General features: G+C 44.3%; 2 pseudogenes; one reads left to right on the top strand and one right to left on the bottom strand.

The window, feature by feature from the left end:
• Positions 1–5,846: 5,846 nt before the first annotated feature.
• LOC101422706 (heterogeneous nuclear ribonucleoproteins A2/B1 pseudogene) lies at positions 5,847–20,156 on the bottom strand (annotated as a pseudogene).
• LOC101423143 (DEP domain-containing protein 1A-like) overlaps positions 20,155–20,562 on the top strand; it is a 41,548-nt pseudogene continuing 41,140 nt past the window's right edge.

Genomic DNA, 20,562 nt, shown 5'->3' on the forward strand with positions numbered 1-20,562 from the left:
AATTAAACTACTATCATCAATTATAACAAATTAAAATAAAAATAAGCTATTGTAAATTGTAACAAATGTTCCACACCAGTGCAAGGTGTCGGTGGTGGGCTGGTATATACAAATCCTGTATTTTATACGTGATTGTTCTATAAACCAATCACTTACCTAATAAAGAAAAAAAATGAATTTTGATTTTTTAAAAACTGCAGTGAGATAGCTCCTCACACCCACAGGAAGGACTATTAATTAAAAAATGGAAAATAAGTTTGGTGAGGCTGTGGAGAAGAACTCTCGTGCTTTGCTGATGGGAATGGAAACTGCTGCAGTCTCTGGGGAAAACAACTTGGTGGTTCCTCAGAAAGCTAAACATAGGCTCACCATAGGACACGGCAGTCCCACTTCTTGCTGTGTTTCCAAATAACTGAAGACAAAGACTTGAGCAGATAGTTGCCGGCCAGTATGCACAGCGGCATTGTTCACAGCAGCCGAAAGGTGGAAGCAACCCAGGGGTCCATCAGCAGATGTATGGATAAATAACGGTCTATTATACAAATGGTTAAAAGAGGAAATGCCGTGTTATGTGTACATCACCATAATAAAAATGTTCTCTGTGTTCTCTGTGTGGTTTGTCTCCTGCCTGGGCCTTGAGTCTTCAGACTCTCTTTCTCTTCCAGCTCCTTCCACGCCCCACGCTTGGTCTATAAATACAGTGAAGTCTCTCCTAGGCCTCATACAAACAGAGAAAAACAAAAAACTCCCTTAGCCCTGTATCTCCCTCTAGCCGTCATCCTATAATTCCCCTTGGCCATGATTTCCAGCCCAGAAAAGTAGCCTGTATTTGATACTTTCACATTCTTAACCTCTCATTCACTCTTTTTTTAAAAAAAGAAAAAATTATTTGTATTCATTTCTCTCCTCTTTCCCCCATTGTCTGCTCTCTGTGCCTGCTTGTGTTATCCGGTGGCACCAGGAAACTGCATCTCTTTTTCGTTGCATCATCTTGCTGAGTCAGCTCTCCATGTGTGCAGCACCACTCCTGGCGGGCTCTGCTTTTTTCACATGGGGCAACTTTCCTTGCGGGGCGCACTCCTTGTGCGTGGGGCACCTTTATGCTGGGGACACCCCTGCGTGGCAGGGCACTCCTTGCGTGCAGCAGCACTGCGCGTGGGCCAGCTCCACACGGGTCAGGAGGCCCTGGGGATTGAACCCTGGACCCTCCATATGGTAGGCAGATGCTCTATCAGTTGAGCCATGTCTGCTTCCCTCTCGTTCACTCTTCCAGCTATAGCAATCTAGCTTCATCCTGCCACTGAAGCTACCCCAGTGCCACGGATCTCTCTTTGCCTTCATCTTCCTTTGACAGTTTTATGTAACTTGACTACTTCATGTAACACTCTTGACGATGACTTGTCCTTGAGTCCTTGCTTTCCTTGACCTTGTTTGCTCTTGTCCCTCCGCCCACTTGAATGGCTTGCATTTAAGGTCTTTTCTATACAGCACTTAAAGGATCCCCAGTGATATTTCCCTGGCTCGCCTCTCATACTATATGTCTGTGCAGTTTGATGTTATTTACGTTTCTGACTTCAGCACCACATACATGGCTCCACTGCAAGCTCCGATACTGATCCTGGGTCATTACCCTGCTTTCCATCTGGCCGTCCACGGGTTTCTCAAACAGCTGCACCCCTAATATTTCTCTGTGTTCTGCTGAGATCTTATAACCTTGCCGAGTAAAACATCTCAAGAACGGTGGGAAAATCTAGCCCAACTCAAAATGTAAATGTATAGACAGCACTTTCCTAAGCACAGGTGCTGCAAACGATCATTTAAAGCTCATCTCCTAAGCCATTAGTGAAAATCGCTGAAGAGAATGAGCGTTTTTCTTTTTAACTTTGAATACGGTATTTAACAAAGAAAAGTCTATTTTTTCTCTCTGAAAGGGACAGCTAGCCATAAAATTTTAGAGCTGAAAGAAAATTAAAAGGAATCGAGTCTAAATTAATTGCACATTTCATGGATTAGAAACGTGAGCCCCAGAGAGGCACAGTGGCTGTCCAGAGTTGCCAGCTGCTTTGGGGCAGATCCAGGACTGGACCCCGGCTTTTCCGATTCCCAACATAATGCTTTTCCCAAAACACGATGTTTTAATGCATGTGAATAAATATTAGATTACAAATTTTTTTTATGTACTATTCCAAAAGGAGTGGGGCAAAGACATAGAATGATAGGTTTATTTCTGGCTCCTGGGTACCGAGAACCTGCCTTAACTTGTACCCATAACAATAAAAATTGTGTTCTTTCTGTTACTCTCATCCTCTCCAACCTAGCACAGGTACTTAGAAACCCATACAAATGTATACACTACAAAATAAAAACTTCATAATATTCACCTTAAAAACTTGTAAAATCCAAACAAATATTACCCAAAAAATCCTCTAAAAAGTGGAATGTGAAGATCAAGGTGTTTAACAGGGTAGAAACACCCTCTGATTATAGAGTAGTTTGTTTTAATTATTAACATGAAATGATAATGGAATGAAATGTGTCACTTAACATTACCAGATAACATATTTTACCTACAATAGCAACCTAATTTAAAATTCTGAGTCATGTTTTTGTTTTAAAATGTGTGAAAGTAAAACACTAATATATTAGCAAAATAAAATATAAAAATTCAGTAAAAAGTAAGACTTTTTTCCACTAGCCTGATGATTGATTTTTTTAAAATCTCCCAAATGTTTCAAATTTGGAAAGAATACTTCAGGATGACCTAAATGAATGTAATTTTTAAAACCTAATGAAAACGACTGCCTAATACATTGACAATTATAGCAGCCGAAAGACATGGTAGTTCATTATTCATTTATTCCTCTACTTTAGTATATTTAATTTTTACACTAGGCCCCATAGAGAGTCCCCCAAATCCCTTCCAGTTCATCTCAGTGTGACTTAAAATGTCACCATTTTCTTCATGTGCCATGAAGTGGAAAAGTTGAGAACTTTTTGCTGACCTCTCGAAGTTCCTCCTGGAGCTACAGGATTTTGTTCCCACCAGTTCTGGTCTGGTAATTGGACATTACTCATACACACAGACCATCATGTTTGTCTTTTAAGCAATTTTAATGTGTTGTGTTGAGGTACTTGAGAAGCAAATTGACTCTCAGAACATGGTGGGTGAACATGAACTAGGGCTAAGGGAGGTGGGGGTCCTGATGTGTTTTCCCACCCCAGCACAGAAAACCCTTCCCTTGCATCTGTGTTGTTATTGACCTTCAGACTCAGCAACTTTCTCCCCTGACAGTCAATGTAGCTATTTCCATAGACTAGGAGACACTTTGTCTCCTGTTATATATGCTTTCCAATCAGTGTCCTGGTGTACTGTCACCCTCATGTTCCACCCACAAGTATGGCAGTGGTATTAGTGTTGGAAAGAAATTAAACCACATAATGGCATTGACTTTCTTGTGCTTGCAACATTAGAGTCTTAGCATGACAAACTTCATTTGATTGAGTAGATATGTTCCAGAAAATGTGTCTGAGAATTTTTGAAATCTAATTATACTTTAAGAACGTTTTAAAATGTTCTTTTAGAGACATCCAAAGTAGAATAACTTTGTGTAGAAAAAAAAGAAAGGAACACTTCAGTAAAACAAAGAACTGATCTATTCTTCATCTACTTTATAAATCCAAATTGACTTAGAGCAAGGGGTACATCTGTATAATATTAAGTAATTTATCATAATATGTTGTCCCTTTTAATGTATTTTTTGAATTCACGTCTATTGTATTACTTATATGGTTGATGGTTATAAATCAATTGAAATTGGTCGAAGATAAATAAAGAAAATGGAAGGCTTGCTTTTAACATTTCATTCAGTGTTAGCTATACAGGGACACCCCAAAACAGAATGGTGACATTTCACCTTCTGTAGAGCTTACACAGACATAGTTTGCCAACACATACTGTAAAGAGTTGTTATTTTCTAAGCAGTATATTGCCACAAGGCAGTTTCTCCCACTACACTGTGTTATTTAAATGTTATCTGCTTTTTTGGCTGCCTTTCAAGGGAATTCTTTGCATGTAACTCCTATTTAGCTCATGCAACGCTTCAAGCAGAATCTTGGCACAATTCCAGGACATTTGTCTTGTAGCAGGGGAGAAAAAAATTAAGGGCCCTGGAGATGGACTCCGTCCCGCCAATGGTCATGAAGCAGTGCAGAGCCCTGTTGGCTATTCATAGGGGCAGCATGTCTAAGCACCCACTGTATACAATAAAGCCCCCTCATGTGGAAGGCAGCCAAGCTAACAAAGATGGATCGAAAGCCTGAAAGGTACAGTTACAAAGTAAATAATGCTTCTTGTATACTTGACCCCTGGCATTAAAAATCAGCTTAATTTGGTGAACCAGCTCTGTCAGTAGCAACCATTTAGTCTTTAATGTAGTTTTTATGTTGTTGTCATTTTTTTTTTACTAGTTCAATTTCTATAATTTACAGTGTGGGAATGTCTTAGTTTTCCAGCTGCTAAAACAAATACCATACAGTGGGTTGGTTTAACAACAGGAGTGTAGTGGCTCACAGTTTTGAGGCTGGGAGAAACCCAAGAGCAAGGCATCAGCGAGGCGATGCTTTTCCCTGAACTCTGTGGCCTCTGGGCCAGCTGCCGGCTGCCGGCGAGCCTGGGGGCTTGGCGTTTCTGTCGCCAGGTAGAGCACTCGGGGGCACCTTCTCCCTTCTCTTCCGGGACCCTCGACTTCCAGCTTCTGGCTGTTCCTGGTGACTTTTCTCTGTGCCCAATTTCCTTTTCCTACAAGGACTTCAGCCCCCTTGGATTAGGCCCACCTCGCTCAGTTTGGGCCTCACCTTAACTGAAAGCCACTTCAAAGGTCCTTTCTACAAACGTGGGGACGGGATTCCATCCCTCCCAGGGAATGACAGCTTGTTTGCTAGGTGTTGTGGGGCTTAAGAGAAAGAGGGAGTGTCCCCCTTGAGAACTGTGATGACCAATGTCTTGGATGACACTTCAGTCTGGGAAGGACGCCTCAGCTTGGTCTCGCCACCCCCCCGGCCGCCCCCTGCCTGGGAGCTGCCCTGGGCTGGTGGGGGACGAGGAGCCCGTCAGAGCCAGCCCTTGGCCTGGAGGGCCTGGCTTCTGACCCTTAGCTTGTTGTGAGAAAAAAGGAGGTGGAGAGCTGAGCCTCTTCGGGGAAGGATCGCGGGACTGAGAGTGCCCAGGTCAGTCTAAAACACGGCTCGGATCAGACTCCCAGGGCAAAGTCTACTGCCCGCCACGTGGCTGGGGAGGCCCCAGGAACAGCAGCCGTGGCAGCAGGGGGAAGGTTCCGCCAGCTCCTCTCTTTGCAGGCGGTGGCGAGAGGCAAAAGAGCACACGGGATCATGGAGACCAGGATCCTCACTGGCTCTCTCCCGCAAATCAAGCCGGAGATTTGGGCTGGATCACGGTAGATAAGTGGTGGCATTTTACACCTTGATCCTGGCAAATAATAGGTCATCGACACTTTGAGAAAAAGCTTTAAAAAGGTTTCACATGCCACCTGAAACTTAAAATTTAACATTATCCAAGAAGGAATGCTTCTACACGCTTACAATGACCACTAGAAAGAAACGACAATTAAAAACTAAGAAACTGCCTTAAGGACATTTCCTCCACGGTAAGGTAATGTTAGTAAATAATCCAGTCCGCTCACAGAAGGACGCTCTGCCTCTGCTCTGGGCTCTTCTACCACATCACTGCACATTTACATTACACATGCCTGAGAATAGAGTTTCCTTGGCACTGTTATTTCATCCTCTCCTATTTTTACGGTGAAGCCCATGGCTAAACAGAAAGAAACTCAACATTGGCTCCTCCCACCACAACCCCCACTTCCTCCACCACCTCCTGGCCCTGAGTTTCCTCCACCATATGGTCACCGCCCTGTGTTCCTGCTACCACCAGAGTTTCCCTTTTCATTGGACCACAGTTAGAAGGTTGCTGCTTATCATTTCCAAAATCGTTGTTATTTCCACTTCCATAATTTCCTCTTCTATATTGCCATAACCACCTCCATAGTCCCCACCCTGGTTGCCATACCCAGGTCCTCTACCACCATACCCTGCTCTTCCTCCTTCATAACCAAGATTGCCTCCCAAAATTGCCACCCCCAGGTCTTCCTCCATATCCACTATGGCCATCTCCAAATCCACGACCACTTCCATGGCATCAGATTCTCCTCTAAAGTAACTTCCTGATCAGGCACCAAAATTTCCACCACCACCACATGAACCTGCAAAATCAAAGTTGCCTCCTCTTCCACGCCTAGAACGTTGGACTTCCTGCATTTCCTGCCAGAACAGAGCCTTTCTTGCTTCTATATTATGACCACTGATGGTCTGGGCTTTCTGCAGTACAACTTTATCAACAGGTACATGGTCATCAAAAGTAACAAAGGCAAAGCCACTCTTCTTTCCAGACTCCCTATCAGGAATTATCTCAATGGTACCAATTTCTCCATATTCCTTGAAGCAATCTCTAAGGTGATGTTCCTCAGTATCGTCTTTAATGCCACCAGCAAACAGCTTCTTCACAGTTACATGAGCCCCGGGTTTCCCAGACTCCTTTCTTGCTACCACGCATTTTGGCACAACCCCTCTCCTGTCAATTGAATGAGGTTTTGCAGCCATCGCAGCATCAACTTCAGCCACGGATGAGAAGTTACAGAACCAAATCCTCTTGCTCTTTTGCTTGCAGGATCTCTCACCACCACACAGACTAGAAGTTTACCCCGTTGCTTGTAGAAGTTCTTCCAACTTTTTTCTATGGTTTTAAAACTTAAGCCATCAATAGAGAGTTTACAGAATTGTTCCTTTTCTCTCTCTATCACGGACTCGTTGCTTTGGCCCAATTTCTCGTGAGTGTGCAAGATGGGAGAGGGCTCCAGGCGCTGTTGTGAGAACTGATGCTCGAGAAACGGGACCACACAGCCGGGCGCAGCTGCTACTGGATATAGTTTCCTTCTCTTCAAAATGGGATGCGCTCTTCACTGCAAATTTACTTTCTATCTTTTGTAAACATATTCCTGCCTCGGCAGAGAAGAAATGTAATTTTACATGTATTCCACTTACTAAGCAATTTGTTTTCCTTGCCATCATAGCATGACTATTTGGTCTTTATACTTGAGAAAGTGAAAATAAACAGATGTTGCTCTACTGGTCTTGCGAAGTATTTAGCACTCAAACTCTAACAGTTATTACATAACGCTAGTGACATTGCTTCTTTGGATTTATTAAAGTTGACAGAATGCATGATTATATTTCATAAGGTTCTTGCAGTTTAGATTATGCGCTTAACATTTTGGGGCATATTACTGAACACAATCCAAGTAAAAAATTATTATCTTAGGTATAACATTACAAATTGCAACTCTTGAAATTAATTCAGATAATAAGTTATATACTTTATACGTAGTCAAAAGAACACAATTTTTGTGATGAGAAATACTTGCAATTTCTATTCTCTAACTAGCTAATTTTGTGTTTTAATCAACTCACCAGAGAGGACAACAGCAGTTGACAACATAAGCCCCGTCACCTATTAGGCCTGGAAAGTGCAATTCTAAAATAGTCCTTCAAGCGAAGCCCATCTTAAGGATTAAAATAAAGGAAAGGGTCCATATCTGCTAAAATAATTGGCTATCATGTATTACTTTGCCCGAAAAGCCTGGCCACTCGATTACATTCCCATTTGCTCCGCCACCCAGTGAAGCTCTAGTGCGTGTATGTTTGTGTGTGTGCAGGAGGGAGAGTAGTTGTTACAAATATGTAAATACATATTTAAGTGTGAATAGGGATGTTCCAACACAATTCCTGGAGGCATGGGTTGGAGTAGCCGTGAAACCAAAGAAGCGTGCTCAGCACTGAGTCAGACATGGGCTTTATCGGGACTTGCGAACAAGAGAGGGTCTCCAAGGGAAGCAGATTTGGCTCAGTGGATAGAGCGTCCACCTACCACATGGGAGGTCCAGGGTTCAAACCCAGGACCTCCTGACCCCTGTGATGAGCTGGCCCACGCGCAGTACTGATGCATGCAAGGAGTGTCGTGTCACACAGGGGTGTACCCCACATAGGGGAACCCCAAGCGCAAGGAGTGTGCCCCACAAGGAGAGCCGCCCTGCATGAAAGAAGCGCAGCCCACCCAGGAGTGGCACCGCACACACAGAGAGCTGATGCAGCAAGATGATGCAACAAAAAAGAGACACAAATTCCCAGTGCCACTGACAAAAATACAAGCGGACATAGAAGAATACTCAGCAAATGGACACAGAGAGCAGACAATTGGGGTGGGGGGGAAGGGGAGAGAAAAAAATAAATCTTAAAAAAAAAAGAGAGAGGGTCTCCAAAGGCAGTGGTCCGGGGAACAAAGATAGCGTTCCACAAAGAGGTGGAAAAATGAGGGGTGACATAAAGTGTCTCAGAAGGAAGACATTTCATAGCAGAGTTTCTTCAGAGTCCCCCAAAGCACACTAGTGGGATCTGGAGATGTGCTAGTCGGAAGTGCACGCACCCCTGGGGAAGACTACCACCTACGACACCATCTGCACATTCTTCTCCCTCTGGGGAGGGTCGCTAATCCTTAACTTATGTCTGGGTCACACAGGGGGCTACGTGCCACAGGCTTTGTTTCCTTTAAGGATGGGGGAGCCTGGGTGCTGGGCTCCCACAGCAGATTTGCCAGTATTATGATCATTGAGAAAAATTTCTCAATAGTAAAAAGTACCTTAGAAAGTACTGTCATGCAGTCCCAGTAAGATCAGTAAAAAGTTACAAAATTACATAAAATAATTTATAAGATCTAGGATGTATAGAGATTTCATGTCTTGAGATAAAAAACTGAATTTTGAAGATTATATATACCTATATAGGAATACTAAGTATAAGCATTTCTTTCTTGACAAATGAATAAGGAGTGGTGAGCTGAAAGTTTACACGGCCAAAGTGGAGGTAAGTCCACTGACGAGCTCTTAGATTGCTAGAGCCGATCTTAGGAATAAATGCTGGAAGTAAACCTCACGACCCCAGTGAAGTCAAGAGAACATTCTAAAGACCTTTCAGATAAACAAAATGATTCACTAAGGAACCAGAATACAAGCTGCCAAGGGATCCTGAGAATAGTGGTGAGGATGCACAAAGCAGAAATCTTCACAATTATTTCCTCTCATCTGGATCTGCAATTCCAGAGAGATGGATTACCTTTCCTTTTAAATATTCTAGCAGACCGGTCTACTGGACTCTCAAAGAGGAAAAAAGACCACAAAGAGAAAAGGTGATAAAAACCCTCATATATTTTCAGAAATCCTTTTCTCTTTTTTAGCCATATATGTCTTATTTTTTTTAGGAGTTATCAGGGATTGAACCCAGGACTTTGTACACGTGAGGCAGGCGTTCAAACCCCTTGAGCTATATACACCCAGTCCCCTAGCCATACACATCTTTATTCCTATAAAGCAGAGAACCAGTTGTTCTTGTATTTGGGGGCTGGAATCTTTCATTTGGAGAGTTTCATTAGCTTATTTCTGCTCATTATATTTTTAATGCTCTCTTTGTTTCTATTATTATTATTATTTTAAAGAAGACTGTCTTTTGCAAGCATTGATTTTACCTATGAATAAATGGAGTCCACCACTTTTTAAGAGGAAACAACTCATGAGTTACTTTGGTAGATATGCAAGTTGTTAATTACTTAGCTCTATTTTAAAACCTGGTTAAGTGCAATCCCTGGGTGTCCCTAGAAAATATCACCTTCAGAAAGGTGCGGTCTTGCATGGTAGAGTTTACTGTCTTGAGACCCAATTCAGGCAGAGACCCAGGTCCCAAATCCAGGATTAGGGAGTAGGGAGCCCTTAGACAGGAAATGGGTTTTCTTCGAAGAAACACAAATATTTATAATGGGGAGCTCATGGTTCAGCTGTCTTGCTTTTCACTCTTCCGTCGATTGCATTAGAGGGACTGGTTTCTAATATAGGAGAAGGAATGGCCTTCACCCCAGGCCCTACCCTTGGAGATTGGGGCATTAGGTTTTTGGTTGCCACTGACTGAGGCTCTGAGTTAAATGGAACCTCAACTTCTGTTAAATGGAATGAGTTAAATGGAACCTCAAAATTAATAGGGCAAGAGGGGTTTGAAGGAAGAAGCAGAGGGCCCCTGGAAGGTAGGAGGCGGGAGGGGCTCTCCCCTCCCGGTGGAGGTGAGCTCCTTGGGGCTCTCAGCGCAGGGAGGGCCCAGACCACGGGAAGCTGCGAGGACCAGACAGGAACAGCCACAATCTCTTTAGGAAAAAGGGCCCTAAGCTCTGGGGCTTCCAACCTTGATGGTCTCAAAACAGAATTCAAGGTGGGAGAAGTTGGTTGGGAAATGCCTGTGACTGCTAGAGGGAGGGAGTGGGCAGAGTGGGGGCACCTTCAGGACAGGTCCCACCCTGTGAAAGGAGAGAAGGGAGGAAGGAGAGCCGGCAAGCAAGGGCTTCGGGCTGCAACGAAGCTCTTGGTACATCTGAGCCAGGCGGATGGGGAGCCCCCGAGCCAAGCTGGCCCATGAGATGTCAGAGGAGCACACGCGGGGCAGCGACAGCCCAGCGCAGACGCCCCCCATGCCCTGAGCCAGCAGGAAGGCCATGTGGTAGCTGGAGGCGGCCGGCCAGATGCTTTCGCCAGCAGGTGCCCTTGGAAGGGGATCTGAACCGTAGAGGAGACATCCGCGGCCACCCCATGGCGCTGCATTTCCACACAGCAATACCAAGATACAAGAGAGCCAGGGCAATCCCATGAAGAGAGTAAGGAAGGGGAACTAACCCCACGAGGCACTCTTTCACTTGTGTATTGAAGTAGAGATGACCTACAATAAAGTGCAGAGCTTGGGGGATTTTGCATATCGATGTCTAACAACCTTCCAGGTCAAGGATAGAACATTTCCAGAGGCTCTCTCGCACCTCTCCCAGACAATGCATCCCAGATGTGATGGGGAATTCATGTGTCAGCCTGGCCAGGTGATGGTATCCAGTTATCCGGTCAAGCAAACACTGGCGTGATGGTTCCTGTGAGGGTATTTCATGGGATTAAATCCCCAGTCAGCTGATTGCATCTATGGCTGGTGACCTGTACCATCAACAAAGGGGGTTGCCTTCAGAATGACCCAAAACTCATTCAATCAGTTGAAGGCTTTAAAAGCAGTGATGATTTCAGCCTTCAACAGCGAGATCAGCCACCCAGACAGATCCTCCTGAGGATTCACTGAAACCTTCCCCAGAGCCCCAACTTGCAGCCTGCCTTGCAGAATTCTGACTAGGCAATCCCCAAGGTCACATGAGCCAATACCAATAATAAATCTCATTATATATGTATATATCTCCTGTCTGTTTTGCTGCCCTGGAGACCCCTGACTAATACACCAGGGTAGCCTTTATGTTGCCTTGTAACAGCATGTATAATATTGCCTGCTTTTGCACTTTACATAAAAAGAATCATACTCTATGTATTGTTTTTGTACGACTTCCTTCACTCAACATTATGTCTCCGAGATTCTTCCACATTGTTGCTTATGGTGGTAGTTCCTTCTGTTTCATGGATATGATATTTCCATTTTATTTTTTTCAATCCATTGTTGATAAATTCTTTGGTTGTTTCTAGTTTGAGGCTATTATGAATTAACATTTTTAAATGCATGATTTAGAGCAAATTGCTTTATCTGTGTGTAACAAATCACATTCTCAACACCATTTGTCTTAGCTTGCTAAGTTAGTCAAAGCTGGTACCATAAAATGGCTTGCTTTTAGCAGTGGGAATTTATTAGTTTCCAAGCTTACAGTTTTGAGGCTGAGAAAATGTCCAGATCTAGGCATCGTCAGGCAAGGCTTTCTTCCCCACGACCCACAGGTCATCCTGGGCTCTTCTGTGACACAGCAAAGCACGTGGCAGCATCTGCTGGTCTCTCCCTCCTCTGCTGGGTTTTGTTGCTTTCAGCTTCTTGCTTCCACAGCCTTCTCTCTCTCTGTCTGAATTTCATTCTCTTATAAAGGACTCCCGTAGGAGATTGACCACCCAGAGTCACACTGTAACTGAAGTTATCTAAACAAAAGGTCCTACTTTCAATACGTTTACATCAACAGGAATGGATTTGCTTTGAGAACATGATTTTGGGGGATACATACAGTTTCAAACCACCACACCATTCAAATAAAAATATTTTCTAACTTTCATTGTGATTTCTTTCTTTAACCCATAGGTTATTTGAAAGTGTATCGCTTAATTTCTGAATCCTTCAAAATTTTTGTTACATTATTATTGACATCTATTTATTTTCACTGTGGTCAAAAAGCAAACTCTTTGTAATTTTGATCATTTGAAATTTGATAAGACTTGCTTTATTACCCAGGTTATGTTCTATTTTAGTAAATGTTGATGGGCACATCAAATGAATGTGTTTTCTCCAAATGTTGGGAGCACCATTCTATACATGTCAACTAGGAAAAGTTGGCTAATTGCATCATTCTCATCCTCTTTTCCTACTGATATTTTGCCTATCACTCACTGGGAAAGGTCCATGAAATCTCTACCTGAGATTGTGGATTTGTCTATTTCTTTCATTGTTGCTTTCAACTTTCGTTCTCAATATTTCAAAGTTATGATTAAGTATACACAAATTTAGAATTTTTATGTCTTATTGAATTGACTCTCTCCCTTATGTTTAATGACATTTGTTTTCTCCTCTTTTTTTTTTTTTTTTTTTGCTTTTTAAATTTTTAAAAAAATTTTAAAGAAGTTTTAAATTACAGTCCAGGGGTTTTTAACCTTTTTTGTTCTATGGACCCCTTTGCCAGTCAAGTGAAAACCATGGACCCCTTACTAAGTCCACACTATACAGTGTATTATTTAATAAAGATATCACACCCACACCAACCCGTCCCCACAAGAATAATGTTTTTTGAATTTCAATTCAAGCTCATGGACCTCTTGTTAAGAACCCTTGGATTACATAAAAGTTACACCGAAAATATAGGGGAATCCCAAATTCATCTGCTTCTGCTGTTGTAAATAAAGTTTTATTGGAACACAGCCAGGCCCATCCTTGCTGTGTTCTCTACATCTGCTTCCACGCCTCAAGGGCAGAGTCCACTAACTGTGACCCAGAGGGCTGTCCTGCGATGCCTGGGTGTGTGTTCAGGGTCTGGCCCTCTGCTCGCCCACGCCTGTCTCCGGAAGGAGGGTGAAGCCCATTATCCCCTTTTAAGTCCACTGTCCCAAGCATCCCACGGGGCTCCACAAATTACTAACCCACCCACCCGACCCTCCTCCCAGCACCAAAATGACCCCATGGGAAGGAAGTCATAATTTGACATTAGTAAAACGTAATCCTTTACTGAGCCTCTCCCTCCCCTTTCCCCAGAAGCCAAATCCCAACTGTCTCTGAGGCCTTCTCAGGGTTCTCTCTCAGGCCCGGGACCCTGGGCTGGGAGGGGGTGGGTAGGTGCTCTATCCTCCTCCCTGCCAATCCAGACCCCTACCCCTTTCACATTTTCCCCCATTGACAACAACTTTCATTAGTGTGGTACATTTGTTACAAATGATGAACAAATACTGAAGCATTGCTACTAACATGGTCTATAGTTTACATTATAGTTTACACTTTGCACTGCACAATTTTATAGATTTCAACAAAATGTATAATGGCCTGTATCTGTCATTGCAATATCATGCAGGACAATTCCTATGTCCCCAAAATGCCCCTTGTCACACCTATTCTTCCCTCTCCCTCCCCTCAGAACCTCTGGTGACTACTGTCTTTATATCAATGTTACAAGTTCTTCCATTACTAGAATAATAATAAGTCTACATTGCTCCATAGTTGCATTACCCCTTCTGTTTGTTCATTCCTCAATCTTAAGGATTGTGCAATGGTGATGCCCATACTGCTTCTGATTGAGAGGAGGCTTAGATACCATGGGTAGATGGAGGAACTGTCTTGCTTGGAGTTGTAGATACTCTCTGTTTTGGGGGATGGACATTGTCCATCATTGTCATTTTATTAGTTGTCCTAGATGGGTACAAAGAATTGAAGAGTAGATGTTGGCTGCAACTCTGCTGAAATTCAGGGCTCAACTGGCATTTAAACAGACCAAAGATTAAAGTCTCAGGGAAATAAATTTAATGTGTATAGTGCTAATTATAGATTCCAATAAAAGGGACAGAAGAACCAAGTGTAGAGAAATTATAACTGAGTATAATTCTGTTACAATGGGGAGATAGATTAACAAATATTCCAAAGTAAGACCCACTGATGGGGTGCCAATTTCCTGGGGTTGTCTGCCCTGCCTGTAGTGTTCAGATGTCTCCAGAGCTCTCAGGAGCACCCCTGCCTGAGGCATTGCTTACTGTGGCAGTCATTGAGATCCTCCTGAAGTATGCATAAGTGTAACTTCTGGAATGACCTCTCAACTCACTTTGAAATCTCTTAGCCATTAAAACTTATTTGTATTCAATATTTCCCAATTTTTTCCAAAGGCATCATTAGTTGGCACTTGGTAATAATACCTTGGTGCCAGGGAGGCTCACCCCTGGGAGTCATGTTCCATGCTGCGGGAGAAGGCAGTGAGCTTATATGCTGAGTTTGGCTTAGACATTTCTTTTCTTAATGTCAAATTTAGTTTCTTTTGATTGATGTTTGCATGGTATATCTTATTTTCAATCTTTTTTTTTTTTTTACTTCTAACCTAGAATCCTTTTATTTACAATTTAACTCTTCAAAAGATAGATAGTTGGGTATTATTTGCTCTGTGTCTTTATCCAACCTGATAACCTTTGTCTTGTTTTTAAAACTTTTTAGTGTTGAAGTCATTTTAGACTGCCCCAAAATGGCAAAAGTAGTTCAGAGTTCCCACATGCCCTGAACCTATCTCCTTTTGTATTAACCTCTTATGTAACCATAGTAAAATCATTGAAAAAAGTATGTAATGTTGATACAGTATTATAAATTAATCCTTAGACTTTTTTTGAATTTCAAGAGTTGTCTCACGAATGTCCTTTTTCTGATCCAGGACCCCATATTGCATTGAGTTTCACATTTCCTTAGTGTCCTCCAACCTGTAACAGTTCCTTATTCTTCTTCATCTTTCATGACCTTGACTTTTTTAAAAAGCATTGGCTAATTATTTTGTAGAATGCCCCTCAATTTGGGTTTCTTGTGATTAGACTGAGGATGGGCATTTTGACAAGAAAACCACAGAAGTGATGCTGTTGTCTTTGTCATGAGGCCGATTAACATGGTATCTGCCAGACTTCTCTGCTCTAAAGTTATAACATTTCTCTTTGTAATTAATGAGTATCTTGTGGAGAGAGACTTTGAATCTGTATAAATATCCTACTTAATTCTCAATACAAGTTCACCTTTTAATTTTTACACCCAACAGTGATTCTAGCCTGGAGAATTATTGCTCTGTTATTTACCTAAAGGTAGTTTTTTGTTGCCATCATTCCTTCTACATATATTAATTAGAATTTTATTGTAAAGAAGAGCTACCCCTTTTCCCCATTTGTATGAAAACAATGGAGAACATATGTTTTTTTTAAATTTTGGCAACAGGGAGGACTTTCTAAATAAGACACAAAACAAAGTAGCTGTATATGATAATATTGATAGTTTAAATACAAAACCAAAACAACTTCATAAAGTAACATACCATAAACAAAGTCAAAATACAAACAATGAACTGGAAAAAGTATATTTAAAATTCAGGTGGCGGACTTGGCCCAGTGGTTAGGGCGTCTGCCTACCACATGGGAGGTCCACGGTTCAAACCCTGGGCCTCCTTGACCTGTGTGGAGCTGGCCCACACACAGTACTGATGCGCGCAAGGAGTGCTGTGCCATGCAGGGGTGTCCCCGGCGTAGGGGAGCCCCATGCACAAGGAGTGTACCCCATAAGGAGAGCTGCCCAGCACAAAAGAAAGTGCAGCCTGCCCAGGAATGGTGCTGCACACATGGAGAACTGACACAACAAGATGACGCAACAAAAAGAAACATAGATTCCCGTGCTGCTGACAACAGAAGGGCACAAAGAAGACGCAGCAAATAGACACAGTGAACAGACAACCAGGGTGGGGGGGGGGGAGAGGGGAGAGAAATAAATAAATAAATCTTTAAAAAATAAAATGAAATTCATACTACTCTCCACATAACATATAATACATGAAAATCTCCTACAAATTAAAAAAATTCGAAAGCCAATCAAAAACAACTAAGGGATATGAAAGTTCATAGAAAAGGAAATACATATGGCTCTGAAACATGAAGTTGACTCAACTTCAAGTTGAACTTCACCCAGAATAGAGCTACCGCCTACAATTGTACAGAGGGGGAATCATAGAATTCAAGGTGACCCCATTCATATCATGGTGTATAACAAACACTTCTCTTAGATTTGTGCCATGCACAACCTGCACACCATATAGCAGTGCTGAACATAAGAGAAATGCACATTGGAACTATAATGTGATATACTTTTTCACTCATCAGAATATCAAATATGCAAAGTTTGGTAACACCATCTGTTGGTGAGAATGTGATTTTAAACAGGTATGACCTCTCTAGAGTAAACTAGTAGACACACTTGTACCTATAAGAAATGACATAGGTTCAAGGATATTAAATATATATGAAATATTAGATAATATTCCAGCATTATTTATAATTGCAGGTGAATGGCATCGACATAAATGTTCCTTAAGAGGGGACTGATGAAGGAAGCAGATGTAGCTCAAGTGGTTGAGCACCTGCCTCCATGAACGAGGTCCCAGATTAGATTCCTGGTACCTCCTGAAAATATACAAATGAAAAAACCATTCTCACTGGGGAGCAGATGTAGCTGTAGTGGTTGAGCACCTGCTTCCCATGTACAAGGTCTTGGGTTCGATACCCGATACCTCCTAAAAAAAAAGAGGGACTGAAGAATAAATGATGGCTTACCTACCTATGGAATACTACGTAGCTATTTTAAAAAGAGAATGAAGTGTATTATTGATTTGGAACAAACTCTAAGAGATATTAAGTGAAAACAGCAAAGTGCAGACCAGTGTGAATACTATGCTACCACTTGTGTGAGAAAAAGCTCTGGTCGACCGTCATAAAGGTGCTCGCAGTGGGCCCATCTGGGAACAGAGCTGGGGGCTGGGGGAGGAGAAAGGAGCTTTCCTCCTCATAGGTAACACTGTGTACCTTCTGAGTAACACGCAGTTACATTACCTAGTTAAAGATGAACAAAATAATTCTTCAATGGAAAATTAAAACCAACCAAACAAAAAAAAGGGTGATGGGAGCTGTGCACCTGGGCACACCTGACCCAGAATGCCCTGCAGGTCAGGATATAACCAGGTGTGTCCAGTTGGCTCCACAAGCACAGGGTGCAGGGCGGGGGAAGGGAACCTGTCCTCGCCTGTGCGGTCAGCCTGAGGCACGGGGACCCACAGCCCGGCTCCAAGCAGTCAAGGGACAATGGAGCTCCTTAGAACTCTGCAAACCCCGTTTCTCTTAGCTCCCTGAATGGTGGGAGATGCCGGCGTCACCAAGGGCCTCTCCTGTGTCCCTCGTCACAACTCAGGAGGGTGGGAGGCAGCGATTTACCTGTTTTCCCTGAGGCTTGGACAAATAGCAGTATAGCAGAGACTCATTAGTTTGGTCAGAGTGAATTTGTGAAAAGATTAAACAAGAGAGAAAATGTGAAGATAAGTCACTGAGGATGAGAGCCTAATTCTCTGCATAGGAAAATGCAGGTGTGGAATAATCCTAGCAGGAAAGAACATTCTCGTACTCCCAGAACGGACAGGATAGAATTTCCACTCCTTTACAAAAGGAAGAGCGAATACTCTCCTTCGGTGGCAAATAAGCTTCTTTTCTGAGAAGAAAGTTTTATTGTCTGCTTTACCTTTCTTTCTTCTTGTCTCACACTCAAAAACCTACTATCAGACCTTCCAATTTCAAATTCACAAAATATCTTGAACTATAGGGACAACGCCTTGTTGCATGGCAGTTTTCTGTGATGCATCCTAATTAGCATCTCAATTATGTAAATATGCGTATGCTGGTCTACAGAAATGGAATCTAGCACATAACAGGAGTGAATTACATTGAACGGTCTTTTTGTTCTGTTGGCATTCATTTTTTTATTATTTATCCTGTTTTCATACTTTGACTGTCGCAATCCAAGGGATAAGGTACGTGAAGACCTTCGTAAATTAAAAATCCTGGGAAGTGGATCTGGCCCAACAGATAGGGCATCTGCCTACCACATGGGAGGTCCAGGGTTCAAACCCCGGGCCTCCTTGGCCCGTGTGCAGCTGGCCCATGTGCAGTGCTGATGCGCGCAAGGAGTGCCCTGCCATGCAGGGGTGTCCCTCACGTAGGGGAGCCCCACGCGCAAGGAGTGCACCCCATAAGGAGAGCCGCCCAGCGTGAAAGAAAGCACAGCCTGCCCAGGAGTGGGGCCTCACACACAGAGAGCTGACACAGCAAGATGACGCAACAAAAAGAGACACAGATTCCCAGTGCCCCTGATAAGAATGCAAGTGGACACAGAAGAACACACAGCGAATGGACACAGAGAGCAGACATCTGGGGGAGGGGAGAAGAGGGGAGAGAAATAAATAAAAAATAAATCTTAAAAAAAAAATCCCTAGGAAAGCGTGAGGTAAAATGATCATACCTTTTGCTTGAACTAAGCCCTGCTGTAGGGCCCCGGGCTGGGGGTGCCCTCTCAGTGCCTCCTGGCTGTATTAAATCTTCCTTGTCTGCCCACCTTTTACACTCCTAGGAAATGATCCCATGAAGTGTAGACAACATACAAATAAAACCTGCTGGGGGCATCTGGAGACTGAAGCCTTCCTGGCACCCACCTGGGACCCCGGTGGGGGCAGACTGGAGCTTGTGCGTCCTGGCAGCGCCTGCCGGTCCTGCTCTTGATGGGTTATTAGGAATCCACACTCCCTCCCGGTTCTATTGGCCCAGGGAGGGGCTTATTCTTTCTTTCATTCATTCATTCAACAAACATTTCTTGGGTGTCTACCTTGTACCTGGCGAAGTACGCTAGTTTAGGGAATGGGAAGATGAGTCTAAAACCTGGCAGAAAAACAAGACCATGAAACGGGGGACCATGGAACCCACCTGGAAGCCCCCTGAGGGAAGGACCCCCCAGAGGCTGCTGGGGGGACCCCGAGGAACCGGCTCCGAGATCTCCCTTAGGGTCAAGGGAAAACCCCGATGTCCTCGTCATGGGGCCCCTGGGGAGCCGACAGTGGGGTAACCAAGCAGACAGCACACAGCTGGGGTGCCTCCCGACGTTAGCAAGGGGGAAGGGTCACTAGCTTAGAGGTGACCCACAAGCCAAATCGCTCTGCCTGGAGCAGCCCGCACCTCCCCTGGGGAGGCGCATTCTGTCATTTTCTTCCTTTTCTGTTCTCTTCTCCCAGTTTTCTTCATAAACGACTGGACTAACTAAACTGACATGTTCTTAAATTCTTTTACGTAACCTGGCCAAGAAGTTAGAGGAATCCAGCTTTGCTGGGTACCCAATGTACAAACTCGGGGGCAGCACTGCAAGTTGTCACACTTGCTGACCAGTGAAGAAGAGAGACGCAGAACAGTCACCTCTGCGTGCGCGCCTGGCAGGGGGCCCTACCTAGTGTCGGCAGGGAAGTCGTCTCCCAGGTAGAGCACCCTGCAGACGGAGCGCCTACACCCGCACCGGCGCTGCGGCGGGGAGAAGCGCGCCGCCTGGAAGACCTGCAGATGGCGAGGAGAGCAGAAGTGGAGCCGGGAAGAAAGAGGGGTCCACTCAGGCAGGGCCGGATCTTGAAGTTCATTCTTAGAGACACGGGCAGGCTTACGGGCGCTAAGCAGTGACACAATCGATTTGGATTTTCGCGTTCCTGGGGTGACCCTCCGCCCACTGGTGGGACGTGCCTGCTGCAGGGGCGACCCGGTCCTGGATTTCTCCCTGGGCCAGACTTGGGCCACCGTGGACTCGAAGGTGTCCTTCTGAGGCCGCAGCCGGGAGGCACAGGGCTGGGGCGCAGGTCGCCGAGCCGCCCCTGCCCACGCACGGGCCCGAGGCCCCGCGGCTGACATGCCTGTCAGGACACTGTGCCTGGTCTGTAGAGTGTCTGACCCCAGTCTGGGTCCCACTAATGCCGGCTGGAGTCTTTGTGGACCCCAGAAAACCCTGCTCGGAAAGCGAGCCCCTTCCTGTGCCGGTAAGGCCTTTCGGACGTGGGTTTTGGATGAGCTTGAGGGACACAGGAGGTGCTAATCCTTTACTGGAAGCCTACAGCAACCGAGGGCAGGGGGCAGAAAGGCAGCCGCTATGACACCCCCAGGATCACTCCCAGCAGCAGAGAGACAGAAACCCCTGGAGAGAGGCCCCAGAGGAGCTGCCCGTGCAGCCCCGGCCCCGAGGGGGAGGCGCCACCGGCCCCCGCGTGCCTGCTCGCCCAGCCGAGCCCCGAGTGAGAGCATCTTTATGTGACCCCCCCCC

This window comes from Dasypus novemcinctus, chromosome 5 (genome assembly GCF_030445035.2).
Source record: "Dasypus novemcinctus isolate mDasNov1 chromosome 5, mDasNov1.1.hap2, whole genome shotgun sequence".
NCBI lineage: Eukaryota > Metazoa > Chordata > Mammalia > Cingulata > Dasypodidae > Dasypus > Dasypus novemcinctus.